At 48.1% G+C, this 13,916-nt stretch overlaps 1 long non-coding RNA gene across 1 annotated transcript in view; it reads right to left on the reverse strand.

The window, feature by feature from the left end:
* Positions 1-11,867: 11,867 nt before the first annotated feature.
* The window catches only part of LOC689316 (hypothetical protein), a 63,942-nt gene continuing 61,893 nt past the window's right edge, over positions 11,868-13,916 (reverse strand). Inside the window, exon 3 of the long non-coding RNA NR_144439.1 lies at positions 11,868-12,323. This is a non-coding gene — a long non-coding RNA (hypothetical protein LOC689316). The remainder of the gene's footprint in view (positions 12,324-13,916) is intronic.

Below are 13,916 nucleotides of genomic sequence, written 5' to 3' on the forward strand. Positions count from 1 at the left end.
CTTGTCTGTTGGGTCATATCAATGTCCCTTCTAAACGTCATGTGTCCCCTCACGTGTTTGCTACAGCAAAGCATCCTTTCACCTGTGACTGCTTCAGCCAAACTCTCTCACCTGTCTGCCCCAGGAAAACCTCAGTATAACCGGAGTCTCTAAAGAAACCAGACGTTTTCACTCCACCCTTGTGTCCTGGAAGCTGTCTGCATGAGTCCATCAGGTTCCGAGTTTCTGACAAAGTGGCTTCTGTGTGGAACTTGAGTTTTTTCCTTGGGGATTGCTATTCTCAGGTTGTGTTCTGTCTGCAGATCCATGTCTGTCCATTATGTGATCCCAGCTTGTCTCAAGTCAGACGCAAAACTTCCATTTACCTCCTATTTTCAATTTTGTCATTATTCAATTAATTCTAAAATAGTATACTTTTATTTTCTTCAGCTATAGAACGGCACAGAAAGTGAAATTCAGTTCTTAACCATAAAAATGCATGTGGCTAATTATGAACTAAACTAGCTATGATAATTTGTATGACTAATAGTGTTTTGCTTCTTTTCTTTACATGTTCACTTTTTCAAAGGAGCAAACTCTGAAAGAATTTATTTAGGCATTTTTCAACTACCCAATTGTCTTGCTTTTGGTAGTAGAATCACAGTCAACATGGATGTGCAGGTATCTCCTTGGCAGGGTGTAGACCGCATCCTTTGAGTCCATGCTGAGAAATGGTATCCCTGGGGCTATGGTAGTTCTGTTTTTAGGAACTCTAGAACAATTTCCAACATGCTGCTCCAGTTTACACACCCAATCCCAGCTCTGACAGGTCCCTTCACTCATCTTTGGTAGAATTTCTCCTTTGTGTTGATCTTAGCCATTGTCATTAGGCAAAATGGAATCTCAAAAGTTGCCTTAATTTGAACTCCCCCGGAAACTAAGAATAGTTTCCTGACCCCTAAGGTCCAATCAGGAGCCAATCTGATTTGATCACACCAGGTTCTTTATTTACAAGCTGGATTTCTGGCTTAACTCACTACCAACCCACAGGAAGGTTCCAGCAGAGAAAAGCTCTGAACACTCATCGGGTCAGGTTCTATAGAAAATGGCAAGCAAGGTGTAAGTGTTTCTAGCCTGGAATGCACATGAGTGAGAGGTTACTGTTGCCTTAACATAATTGGCTGCTGTTGGGAGCTAAACCATAAAATTAACTTCTGCATTTCTCCTACTTAGTGGGGCTGTTGGGCAGGGGTGGGCGTGTAACCTGGAGGTGCAGATTTGTTGGGGACCCCTGGAAACTGGTGCGAGATGCTGGATTTGTTGGTGGGATGACCTGGGGGTGGAGCCCTTGCTGGACGTAGACAAGAAATGGGAGCTAAGCTCAGGTTTTCTAAGATGGAGTTTAAAACCCAGAAATTTGATGTCTCACTGTCCCTTCTCTGGTAACCGGAAGTCCCAATCATGGGACTTCCTGAAGCTATTATTATATTTTAGAGGGGGTATCAGGGTTGGTACCACTCAAGTCCTCATGGTGCCCCTGTGGCTTGGGTAGGTGGCCCATCAGTGGGACACAGGAGGGAGTCCCGAGGCTGAGTAACCTCCAGCTGCTCCAGTTTGGCCTCAGCTGATAACGGATCTGCCATTCAAGAGTGAGTGATGAATGCACACTACAGTTGTGTCAACATTTATGGTGGTAGATGTGAAGGATGGCATGGGCGTCTTTCCAGCATTGATTTAATGCCAGTATCTCTTGACTAAGACTCATTCTGTAGGCTGGAATCCATAGGGCTCTGGAGGTAGACCTGTTTCACAGAGAACAGGAAGTTTAGGTTTTTGTGGTAATTTCTTACCCTGATAAGCCCGCATAAAAAGCACACAACCAGTTATTATATTTATGAACTCTGTTCCTAGAGTGGGCGGGTCTATCACTGTATCTGTCTGGTCCCCAGCTATGAGACCCCCACCCCGATACCTGCAGCTCCTTCAAGCCATGTGGTTCTGCCCCATCTTCCTCCTCCTCCTATCTGAGACCACCCGTTCCACCTTTCTTTTCCACTGCCCAATCATTGGCTCATGTCTTTATTTGTCCAGTAAGAATGGGGAGAATGTTCAGGAAGATCACCTGAGTATGTGATCTACTTCTGCAGACCCTCTGGAGGAAGCGAGATTAACATCAAAATACAAACAGCGCCAGGGCAACTGACCACAGTTCCCCCTTTTTGTACAATTAAAAGGCTCTTTTCTCTCAGATATAAATTGAGCACAATTCTCACAATTATGCAAATGGTAAAATATAATATGCTTTTAACATACAGTCTATCATATTTGTCAATTTAGATAAAGCACTCTACTCTTTATCTGAACTTTAAGAGTTTACGATTCTACACCTGAATTACGTTCTGATTGTATTTTGCATTACCATCTGAGAACCATCCTGTCAAGTCTATATCGTATCTCTCAATGCTAAACAACTCAAGTTTGCTTATGAGACTCTAACCAGTCTTCAACACATCAGAAATCCCAGAACGAATTAACTATTATCTGAGTATATACGAAACACAAAACATAGATTCTAGGACTTAAACAGTTTGTAGAGACGGCTGACATGCGGAAAGCCCCCAATTTCTTATAAAGTTGGAGCATCGTCTCCAGCCTTCAGGCCCAGTACCATCTGACAGACCTTGAAATGAAGCAGAAGCAATGGAGAACTAGCTTACCCTGTCTTGGCAGAGTTTGGCAGTCAACTATCCCACATCTTGTTTTTCCTTTTTGGACAGTATTTTATCTGCAGATGATGTAGGCGAGTTCTGCCCAGGGGCTACCTTGTCACAATAAGCAACCTCGCCTGGAGACAAAGATGCTCAAAGTCATCTTTGAACTGTGAAGGCGGAAGCTGTCAGGGTCAGACATGTCTCATGGTCAAATTATCCTTAAAAATGAAATACCATTAGTGATAACCATGCCTCTGGTCACACTTGTCCTCAAGGAGTCTCTGGACGGGAACGCTGACATAGGCTCTGGCAGAACCCCAGCTCTCTGCCTGGATTGGCAGGGGGCCCCACGAAATGAACCACAACGTAGAAAGTCCCCAAGAATGCAGTACACTGAGAGACAGAGTGACAGCAATTACAGCATGCAGCTCAGCCTTGCTGAAACTGTGTCAAGCGGCTGTGCTGGCCCCATGACTCCTACCATCTCCAGTGGAGACGGCTCTGCCCTATTTCCTTTTGAGAACTGTCCAGCTCATTAGCCCATTGACTGACCGCTTGTCTTTTAGTGTTTAACATTTGCGACTCTTTACATTCTAGATGTTAGCACCCCACAGTGACGATCTTATCCCATACTTTAGGAGGTCTGTTCCCTCGAATGCTAGCATCTTCTTGTGCTGAAGCTTTTTAATTTCATGTACTCTCATTGTCACACATGGTTTCATGTACTCTCATTGTCACACATGGGTCCTTCCCTGAGCTCTTGGTGCTCCAGTCAGAGAGTTCTGCCAATGCCTGTGTAGGAAGACTCTTCCTTCTCCTCCCTCCAGCAGCCTCAGCACTCAGGGTTGAAATTCAGGTCTTTTGAGGCTGGAGAGATGGCTCAGCAGTTAAGAGCACTGACAGCTCTTCCAGAGGTCCTGAGTTCAATTCCCAGCAACCACATGGTGGCTCACAACCATCTGTAATAGGACCTGATTCTCTCTTCTGGTGTGTCTGAAGACAGTGACAGTGGACTCATACATGAAGTAAACAAATCTTTAAAAAAGATGTTAAATTCAGGTCTTTTGTCTATTTTGATCTGATATTTGTACATGGTGAGAGGCAGAGCTGTCTAAATTCTTCTTCAGTTTTGAGGCCTCAGTTGATTGTGCCACCCAGCCCCAGGCTTACATCTGTCTGGGCCCAGGCCCAGGCTTACACCACCCCCCCCCCCGGGAAGAGATACCCAGCCTGAGGTGATCAGATATGTCCCATTGAAGAGGCCTCACCCTTTCCCACCAGCCCCAGGAACAAAGACCGGCCCCAGTGGCTCAAGTAAGGTCTGCTCACTGGGCCCCTGGAGTGTGCTACCTACTAGTCAGGAGGATAAAGCAGGCGGCTTTCTGAGCCTAGGAGTTCAAGATCAGCTTGGGCAGTGTTTTCAAACCACAGATTTAGCCGTGTGTGTGTGTGTGTGTGTGTGTGTGTGTGTGTGTGTGTGTGTGTGTGTGTGAGAGAGAGAGAGAGAGAGAGAGAGAGAGAGAGAGGAGGTGGGGAGGCTCAGCTGATGACGTCTTTCTGTGTTCCTTGAACTTTCTTGCCTCTGAAAGCACCATGAAGCATGAGCACAGACCCCACAGTTTGATCTTTTTTTTTTTTCTATGTTGAGTCTAACCGTGTTCTAGATTAAGGTGACATGTCATGTCATCCAGGAACTCCTTCAGACTCTGCAGCAAGCAGCTCTTCTCCAAAGGGTCTCAGTTGCTCTTGCCTTCAAAGTCATAGACTTTACCACACATGCTTCTTCATCTCTCCCTGTGTGTGCATGTACACGCATACCTGTGTGCACATATGTGTTCATAGGTTCCCAAGAGTGACCAGTGTGAGCTCTGTCATTAAGCAGTAGCCTCACCTTCTGTGCTCCCAGCCACCTCAGCCCCAGGGGCAGAACAGCATCGTTGCCATGACAGTGTGCCTGGGACCCGGTGCTGTGCCTGACACATACCTAGCTGCATGGGTCTGTTGAACAAATTGGCACCTCTCTTTGCATTGTAGGACGTCTCTAGAATGATATGCTGTGTGGCTCGCCTGTCACTGTTCCTCATGAGGATGTTGGAAGCAGAGAAGGATGCTGCAGGTAACTGTGAGAACAAGTGTCACCTACTGTAAGCAAGGAAGGGGACACCATGCCTCAAAGAATGACTGGAGGAAACCAACAAAGACCTGGACACTCCACATCTGCACTTTAATATTTTTTATTCTAAGGCAAGTAGCATTTTCACCCTGGGTCAGCAGGTGAAAGGTTTATTTATATATGCAGGTCTACCGTAAGCCCCATTTTTAAGGAACCCAGAGCCCCTGCATAGCATTTCTACTGATGTGGCTTTTCATTTAGTTCACAAACATCCAGGGGCCAGGGGGAAGCTTGAAGCTTGCCAAACAGAACGAAGGAGAACCGTGTCCTGCGACAGCGTAGAGGACACTTAGGAGCACTTGGATACCTCTGTTTTCTGCAATCGTGGAAACCTCCGGAGGAAGCGGCATGCACCGCCACTTTTCAGCAGGGTGGTGGCCTTGGCCAGGGGATCACTCCTGGCATCACTCAGTATTTCCTGCACAGCAAGAACAAGGCCATAACGGGCAAAAGGGGCTTCTGGGGCCATGTCCCGTATCCCTGCAAATAAAAATGGTAGACCAAGTGTGAAGGCTAGCATGGGGAAAAATGAGGCCTTTTTATATTCTTTTTTAATGAAATTTTTCTTCTTGCCATGTCTGGCTACATTGTACTTCCAGTTTCAGTGAATGGTATGGGCCCGATCTCCAGTTGCCTGTGGGTGTGAAGTCTGGGACACGCTGGTGCCCATGCCTCAAACAGCTGTGAGCCTTGTACTTCTGAGGTGGCAACACCAGCCTTGATGCCACAGAATTCACTCCAACTGAAGCAATGGAACTGATGACAGGAAAGATGGCCATGGGATGCTATGGGGTTGATATCGGAACTCCAAAACCCAGTCTGAGTCCACAGAGTGTGGCTCGTGCTGTCTGAGGCAGACTCATGTGTCAGTGAGCTGTTAGCGTGTCTCCTTATAGCTTCAGGGTTACGGTGCAAATAACCCTCAAGCAGGAGCTCCATAGCCTTACACCGATCCTGCTCAGGAATGCCATGGGCAGGCAATGTAGGGTGCACATGTCTTCACTGCACTAGCTAAGGCCTGGTTCGCACATAATTGAGATACATCAGTTCCCTGTGAAATCCTTATGCTTTCCCTGGAGGAAGACACTGCCTCCCAGATAAAGCCCATCCTCTCCCTTCCTCAGACAACACATCTCTCTCTATACCTCATCTGTTTACTTTGGCTTTGTTTTCTTGGTGTTCAACTATTGTAAATTATCAGAGTAGCTAGAAACAGCAGCAATTCTAGTCTGTGCATTTGATGTTGAGGCTAACCTGGCCATGCAATCTTCACACCATGGAAAAGCCTTCAGGGGGAAGGAGTCAGAGACACACCACCACGATAAGGAAAGAAACACATTTAGGGGGTGGATAATGGACATAATGTTTGGTATTACCCAGGACTAACTAAGGTCAGCTTTCTCTGCAGAGGACAGAAAGTTCATTTTGGCTGGTTTCCAGGGACTAAGGGAGATAGCCATAAAACCTCTCTGCCTCCTTCCTTTGTGACACCTGGGCATTTTCTGCAGTGGCTTCCCAGAGGTCATCATTTGCAGTGACTAATGTTGCCTGGGTGGCCCTGCTGCTGTCCTGGGCACCAGGTTCTGGAACAAATGGCTCCAAAACAAAACAAAACAAAACAAAAACCTCCCACCCACCAACATGCCTGGACCTGGGGCCTCTACCCGCCATACCTCAACTCACTTGCACCTATCCATTTGGGACCAGGGACCCAAGATGAGAAGATGAGCTCCTTCATACCTCACATGGGCCAACTGAGCACACAGAGCTGATGGCAAAAGAGCCTGTGGGGGGGCTCTGGGGTTGGATTCTGAACTCCAAAACCAAGTCAGAGGCCACACAGAGAATCACAGCTAGGGCCAAAAGGCCTGGCTCATTAGCTCCAAGGGCCATCATGGAGAGCCTGTCCTTCACTAGACGCTAACTATTCACCACCCCTCTTTCGGTGTTCCAATCTGAGGTAGACATCGTGGGTTACATAAGGATCTATGCAGACAGACTGATATATAGGAGCTCTAATGGCACTCTCCACCCCCACTGTGAGGGTAGGAACTTGTGGATAAGAGAGTATGCTGGGGGTTGGGCATGTTGCTTTCCTCTCTCTCTCAGGTAAGAGTTCCACACCACCAGCCCAGCCTCCTGGGCAGTGCAGACATGATTGTGTACAACAACGCTACTGGACCCTGATGGAAAGCAGCTCTGTACACAACCAGAGACTAAAAGCCTTCCTCAGAAACCACCATGCTGAAGCACTCACCCATCTGGCCTGCTTCACTTAGGGCAATAGCTGCCCTCTTCTCTTTCCTCGTGCCCTGGTCCCATAAAGTGAACAGGGTCACAGGCTGGCCTCTGCAGTCACCCACTCAATCAAACCCACTCTGGTCCCTTGAGCTCAGTGTCTCTACCTCTATTTCCCCCACGGGAATCACCTGACAGTTGTGGTTTTACAGCACGGTGCAGTTCAGTGGCTGACCCACTCAGTCATTTTTAGCTCTTCAGCAAGTCAGGCCATTACACTGTCCCCTGGGGATTGTGGGAGCCTGGCCTCTGCTGCCTCCTTATCCTTACTTAGGCCAGCGTTCATCAAAACCAGGCTTCAGAAACTCATCTTCTGCCACCGGCTGGCACTTAGTAGACTCAGTGCCATCTTCAGCAATAAGAGTTCCACCTACCATTTAGTACTAGAGGTGGCCTGGCAACTTGAGGGTGTCCAGTCGATACTGCACCATTGGTCGAGAGTTCCAGTCCCATGGCAATCCATTTCCTTGTAGGTCTGATCCCAAAGGTGGTGTTGGGCACAGGGTAGAAAAATGACCACTGGCTTTGTAAGGGCTTCTGTGTCCAAGGCCTGACAGGGCCGTCTTCTCCAAAGTGGGACAGCACTAACTCAGTGATCCAGTCAATCTCCTGGGTTGGTAGAATAAAACTCAGACTAATGGAAACCAGCCAGGGAAGGAGATGACAATACCATCTGGGTACCAGGGCCTGGACCAAGGAAGCTGAGAAGACAAAGACACAGCATATAGTAGAGCTGCCCAAGGCTAGGTCAGACAGGAAGAGGGATGGTCTCCTCCTGAGCTGGGGCTTCCCTTCTCCTCTCTACCCATACCTCTCCTGTCCATGCCAGGAGCAGTTTGCCAAGGCTGCCTCCCATTTGTGCACCTTGACCCGGAGCTCTCCTTTCCTCATGACTGCCCAGGTCCCGCCTCCTCCAGCTCCACTCTTCTGGGGACTTGCTGCATGGCCTATTTGCCACCCAATGCCTTCATCCCTTTCCCTCAGCTCAGGATCTTGAATTTCCTCAGGACAGACTCTCCTTCTGGCCCCAATCCCCACATCCCATTCTCTATCCTTCCTCTCCCTTCTCTCTTCCCCTAGCCCTCCCCTCTCCCCATCCCTTCCTCTACCTCTCCTCTCCTCACCCCCTCCCCTGCTTTCTGTATTTCTTTCCTACGTTGGTCAGTAGAAGACTGTTAAGCCTGAAGGGGCCAAGCTGGTGAAAAGGCCCCGGGTTCAATTTCCAGAGGTGACTGAAGGTCCCACAGGTGGGGTGGTGGTGAACCGTCTTTCTCTGGCTCCAGCATATAGTACTGGGACCACAGTGAGCCGAAGGAGGCAGGAACCCAGCAGCTGGAGGAGTGATGGGCTCGGGGTGGGGGTGGGGGTAGAAGGGTGGTGGTGTGCCCTACTGGCGTCTAATGAGTGTGGATGCAGACACGCTCCTGCAGTTCTGACTTGGATCCTTCCCGTGGCTCTCCGTCCACACCAGGTTGGAAACAGACTCGACATTCAATAACCATAGAACTGGGCGTGTTCTTCACTCCTTGAAAAAATACGTGGAGAGAACTCTATTAGAGACTTTGACATAGACAGGACTTAGCCTGGAGCCACCCCGCTGTGTCCTCCCTTCTGAACCTGTGTTCTTCCATTTGCCAAACCCTCCCTCCCTCTTTCCCTCTCTCTCTCCCCCTCCTTCCCTACCTACCTCTAGTTACACCCTGTGCTGTCCCCTTCTGCCTCAGCTTTCCCAGATTTCCTAAGAAGGACGAAGTTCCTTCTTAGGTGAAAGACATCACATTTCATGTCCTTGTGATGGGTGCACATTGCAAAGGTTAATTAAAAGGCAAATATAAAATAAGAATGAAGAAGTATTGAAAGGCCAGCGGAGTGGGGAAGACCCCACTCAAATCTCGAGACAACACAGCCCCCCAAGAACTCACGAGAAACCAGTCTTGATGTAATGAACAAGAGGTGTATTTGAGGAACCAGAAACAGAGGAGGCGACGCCGAGCCCAATTAGGGGAAGGGATTTATAGGGAGAATTACATAGGCAGGTGGCAACAGTTACACAAAGCAAAGCAATTTTACTAGTTTGTTTACATTGGTGCACATGATCTAGCTTGGGCTCAGTCCAACTCCAGTCCACCCTGCCTCTGGGGCGAGCTGACCCCAACTCTTTTTCCTCAGGATTGGTAAGTCAGGCCTTATCGAGGCCAGATGTCTTATGTCGAGTTAGGCCTTAATGAGGCCAGATGGCTTATGTTCGGCCATGTCTTTTCTTTCTTTCTTTCTTTTTTTTTTTTTTTTTTGGTTCTTTTTTTCGGAGCTGGGGACCAAACCCAGGGCCTCGCGCTTCCTAGGTAAGCGCTCTACCACTGAGCTAAATCCCCAGCCCCGTTCGGCCAGGTCTTATTGAGGCCGGATGGTCTATGCTGAGCTAGGCCTTCTCGAGGCCAGGTGGTCTATGGCTGGACTACTTCCCCATAACATGTGGTGTTATTCTTTTGTGAGGTGCACTGGCCCTCACAGCAGGGACAGTGGGGGATAGTTTAAAAATCTTTATTCTTTCAGTATCAAGATCGCCTCAGTTATTGGGTCTCCTGCAGACTCCGATGTCCTCACCTCTCACTGTAACCTCTTACCTTGGGGATATAGTTTCTTCTCTCTGGGTCTGGAGGGCAAGAGCAAAATGTTCTAAGCACGTGGGTCTATCTCCCTAAACCCTTCCAGCCCCTGTGTCAACTGGACTCAGAGGCTGTGGGCACAACCTGAGGCTGGTTCCTGGGGATGTTTGGCCCAGGATGATTCCTGGGAAGGAAGATAGACCTGTGTCACCTCCACCGGCCCCTGCGGTTGTCATATCCTAGGGTGGTGCAGAGGAGGATGGTCATCAAGTGGTGGGATGTCATGCCATGTTACTCTCCCCAGACTGCTGGTTATGATATTGGTACCCAGGGCATCACTCTGCAACCCTGGGCTGCACAGTGGTCTTCTCCCAGCAGCACTGTATGCCGGGAAATTCTTCAGCTCTTCCACCTTCCCTTCTCCTCATCCCCCTCCAATCGGCTCGTTCCAGATGAGAGGAAAGGAAAGCAGGTTTACTTCACCTCTTCCTTGGGGAAAGGGGTGCTGACGGCCTTGGAGGGGTCCCTTCAGAACAGGGCTTCAGGCTTCACAGCCTGCTGACAAGTGTCTGGATAGGTCAGACAACGTTGCAACCTATTGGTATGTTGCTTCACCTCACTAACCTTGCTGTTCCTTGTAAATGTCATGATTTCCCAGACATACAAGGTTTCCACCATGCTCGTGACTGGGAGTCTGGGGGCTGTCTTTATGGAGGCTACAAAGTGAATCTCCTTCACAGTCAGATAGCCATGCATGCCCCTTGGGCTGGCCTGTAGGCATCCTGGTCTTGGGGCCCACATAGAGCAAGCACATCATGAGACATTGCATGATCCTAGATGGGTTGGTAGAACCTGATAGTGTGCGGCTGTGATCAGCCAGCGCAGGCCTCAAGGGGTTGACGCTTTGCGTGGTGTGCAACCACAGAAGTGACCGCGTTATGAATTACTACGCCAAGGAAGCACATGCTGATGGGAAGTCCCTGGTAGCCTCTGCCCTCCAGTTAGTATCTCTTGGGCTAAAAGGAAAGGTGGTCAGGGGATCCCCCCCAGCTCTTGCCCAATGCAAAGTCACTGCTCGGCATTGTCTGTCCCCTTCACTAGGATATTCTCCAGTTCTATGTCTGGGTGGGCCGTGAGTGCTGTCACCGTCCAGTGGAGAATGAGGTGGCCCAATGACACTCTCCAATCTTCCCTGCTGCAAATTCTATGACCAAATACGGCTTTGCTGGCGTGTCGATTAAGTGGAAGAGGGTAATGATATTTGTATGTTATCCAGACTCCATGAGGGCCACCTCAGTGGTGATGCTGGAGGTCCTGTTGACGCCCTTGTCCAAGATTGTCACAGCTACTTCGGTGTTGTGTGGATGTGGCAGACACGCTTTGTCTCTGCAGATGTGCCACAGGCAAATGTCACTGACATCTTGGACTTATCTTTGAGGGCTTCCTCATCAGAGGGCTGGCCTCAAGCTCCTCCTCCATTGCCACCATGTGAAGTGTGACATCATTGTACAGTGCTAGATCAAACAAACAAACAAAGCAGGTCTAGGAGACAAGTGCATGGTTATACAATCCTATGTCATTAAAAAAAGAGTTATCTTGAACAACTGGATGATGACCTTCAAGGTTATAGAAAGATAAGAACAAACCAAACCACAGAGCATAGTCAACAAAACACAATAAAAATCAGAGCTAGAATTAATAAAGATGATCGGAGCTCGTTATATGCATGTATAGAAATGTCACAATAAAATTCCTTATCTTGTACAGTTAATATATACCAATGTAAGCTTTATGATGAGAAAAGCCAGAGTTGAAAATGATAAGCATAAATAGTCTACATGGTGGTTTGAATGAGGATGACCCCCATAGGCAGGCAGAGAGAGAGTCTCAAGTTGGTGGAGCTGTTTGAGAAGGATTAGAGGGTGTCTCACTCTGGGTAGGCTTTTAGGTTTAAAAACTCAATCTTTCTCTGAGGTAGAGAGATGTAAACTCTCAGCTCTTGCTCTAATGCCTGCCTGCCTGCCTGCATGTAATTGTAAATCAGACTCAAAAGCACAGCTAGTAAGTGGATAAATACAAAATTTAAAAACCAAAACAGGCTGGGCAAAGTGACGCCTATCTTTAATCCCATTACTCCAGAAGCAGGGCAAAGGGAGAACTGTGAACTCTGGACCAGCCTGCTCTACATAGCAAGCTCCAGGCCAATCTGGTCTACATGGTTTCAGGCCAGCCCAGGAATTAGAGTCTCAAAGACAACAGAATCAAGCAAAACGGCCCCATCAAAAATCAAAGAGCCAGTAAACGTACTATGTCAAGGTCCAACTGATCAGGGAAGCCCAAGTTTATCAACGTCTATCCAAGTCCAACTTCTTTCCAAGCAACCAACAGTTCTCTCAGGTATAAGCACAAAGCCAGCTGGAGCCAGTGCCTTGTATGAACAGGTTCCTATGACGACTCCTTGTGAGGTCACCCCAAAGACGCACCAGACATGGGGAAGTACGGCCCACATGACGTTCTTCTTTCTCCCGCTATTTTCTTGTGGCCGTTCACCTCAACCTGACAAAACATGACACAGAGAAGGAAGAATTTACTTTGGCTTAGGCTTTCTGAGGGCAGGGACAGGATGGTGGTGGGCTCAGCTGGTGGCCCTGGCAGCAGGGTGTGAGGCATCTGGCTAACATTGCACTGACAGTCTCCCAGGCCTCCCAGAAGCCCCAGTATTGCCATAGAATCTCCAACTTTCAAGGGTTTCCCAACTTTCTAACACAGTGCTGCCTATTGGGAACCAATGGTACAAACACATAAAACAGACCCTTTCGCTTTATTAATGTCAGCAGTAGTAACTCTGCTAATGAGAGACTTGGGACACTTTGTACTTCCCTGGGTTCAATGCACTGGCATTTACTAGTTAGGGAGTGACTGTAGGGTGCTTCAGTGGTCTTATGACTTGTTAATAATTTGACATTCAAAGATCCTGTCTATCTCTTTACTCTAGGTATGCAAACCCTTTTCATTTAAACATGGGTCAATGGCTTTAAAGAATGGTAGGCCTCACTGGTGCTGCAGTGCACAGGGATTCGTGTGTACACATCTGGAGGTACTAGATCCCTCCACGGCTGGCCCATGTGCAGGGGTGGGAGAGGAGGTCATGTCTGTCATCCCAGTTTTAGGTGCTCCTCAGTGAAAGGGGGAGTGGCGTGTGTTGGGAAGATGACCAGGTGCCTGGTCTAGGGCAACCGTCAGCTTAGCTCTCTGCTCCACACTCTTCTTGGTCACCCCTCTTGCCTTAGGTCACCTTATGCTATGCACAAAGCAATCGTTTCTGTCCCTGGAGGGTTGGGAGATCTTTCCATGTTCAAGCATCTTGACCGTAGTGCACTGAAATGACCCACATGACACAGTTATTGGCAACCATGGTGATGAAGCCAGTTAAAGGTTTTAAGGCCTTTTTATTGATGGCCAGACCAAGAACAGGCTTATGTCTCTGAAGGGTCTCTTGGCGTCCAAGCTCAGGGGTGCAGACTTTTTAAAGGCAAAACTCACAAAGACCATAATTGACATCAAAGTCAAACGAGGGTCAAGGAACCTCCACACGTCCGTCACTGGCAAAGCATACTGATTATTTCAGACATAGTGTGTCATTTTTTTTTTTGCTTGTGCCTTTAAAATGTATTGTAGTTTATTTTTGGTTAATATATCTGGCCCATGGTCAAAGCCACGGAAATGTCAAATGTGTGGCCACTGCAGACCGAGCTATCTGAGCAGACAGGAAATGAGAGTCGAAACAAGATGATGCTCCCTTAATCATTTCAGAACCACACAGGCCTCACCTTGCTTAGGGAAGGTGTGGCTCTGACTGGGGAAAATGTCTTCACCTGCCCACCAGTGGCAGTAATGATGGTCTATGGCCAAGGATGGGCAGTGTGGGCTTGTAGCTGCCCTGATCCCTATAGGAGTACAGAAGCGTTCATTACGGACACACAGTACTCAAAACTTTCTCTTTTCTAAGGTTAAACTTATTTGTGCGTGGTGTTAACAGAAGCTGTAAATTGCAGTATTAGAGGAAGCAACTGATCACAATAGAAGATTCATGCTTCCTACGCTTTGTCCTACGGCGCAGCCCATTTCTGGACAACACCGAATGCATAT

The sequence above is a fragment of the Rattus norvegicus genome, chromosome 17 (genome assembly GCF_036323735.1).
Source record: "Rattus norvegicus strain BN/NHsdMcwi chromosome 17, GRCr8, whole genome shotgun sequence".
NCBI lineage: Eukaryota > Metazoa > Chordata > Mammalia > Rodentia > Muridae > Rattus > Rattus norvegicus.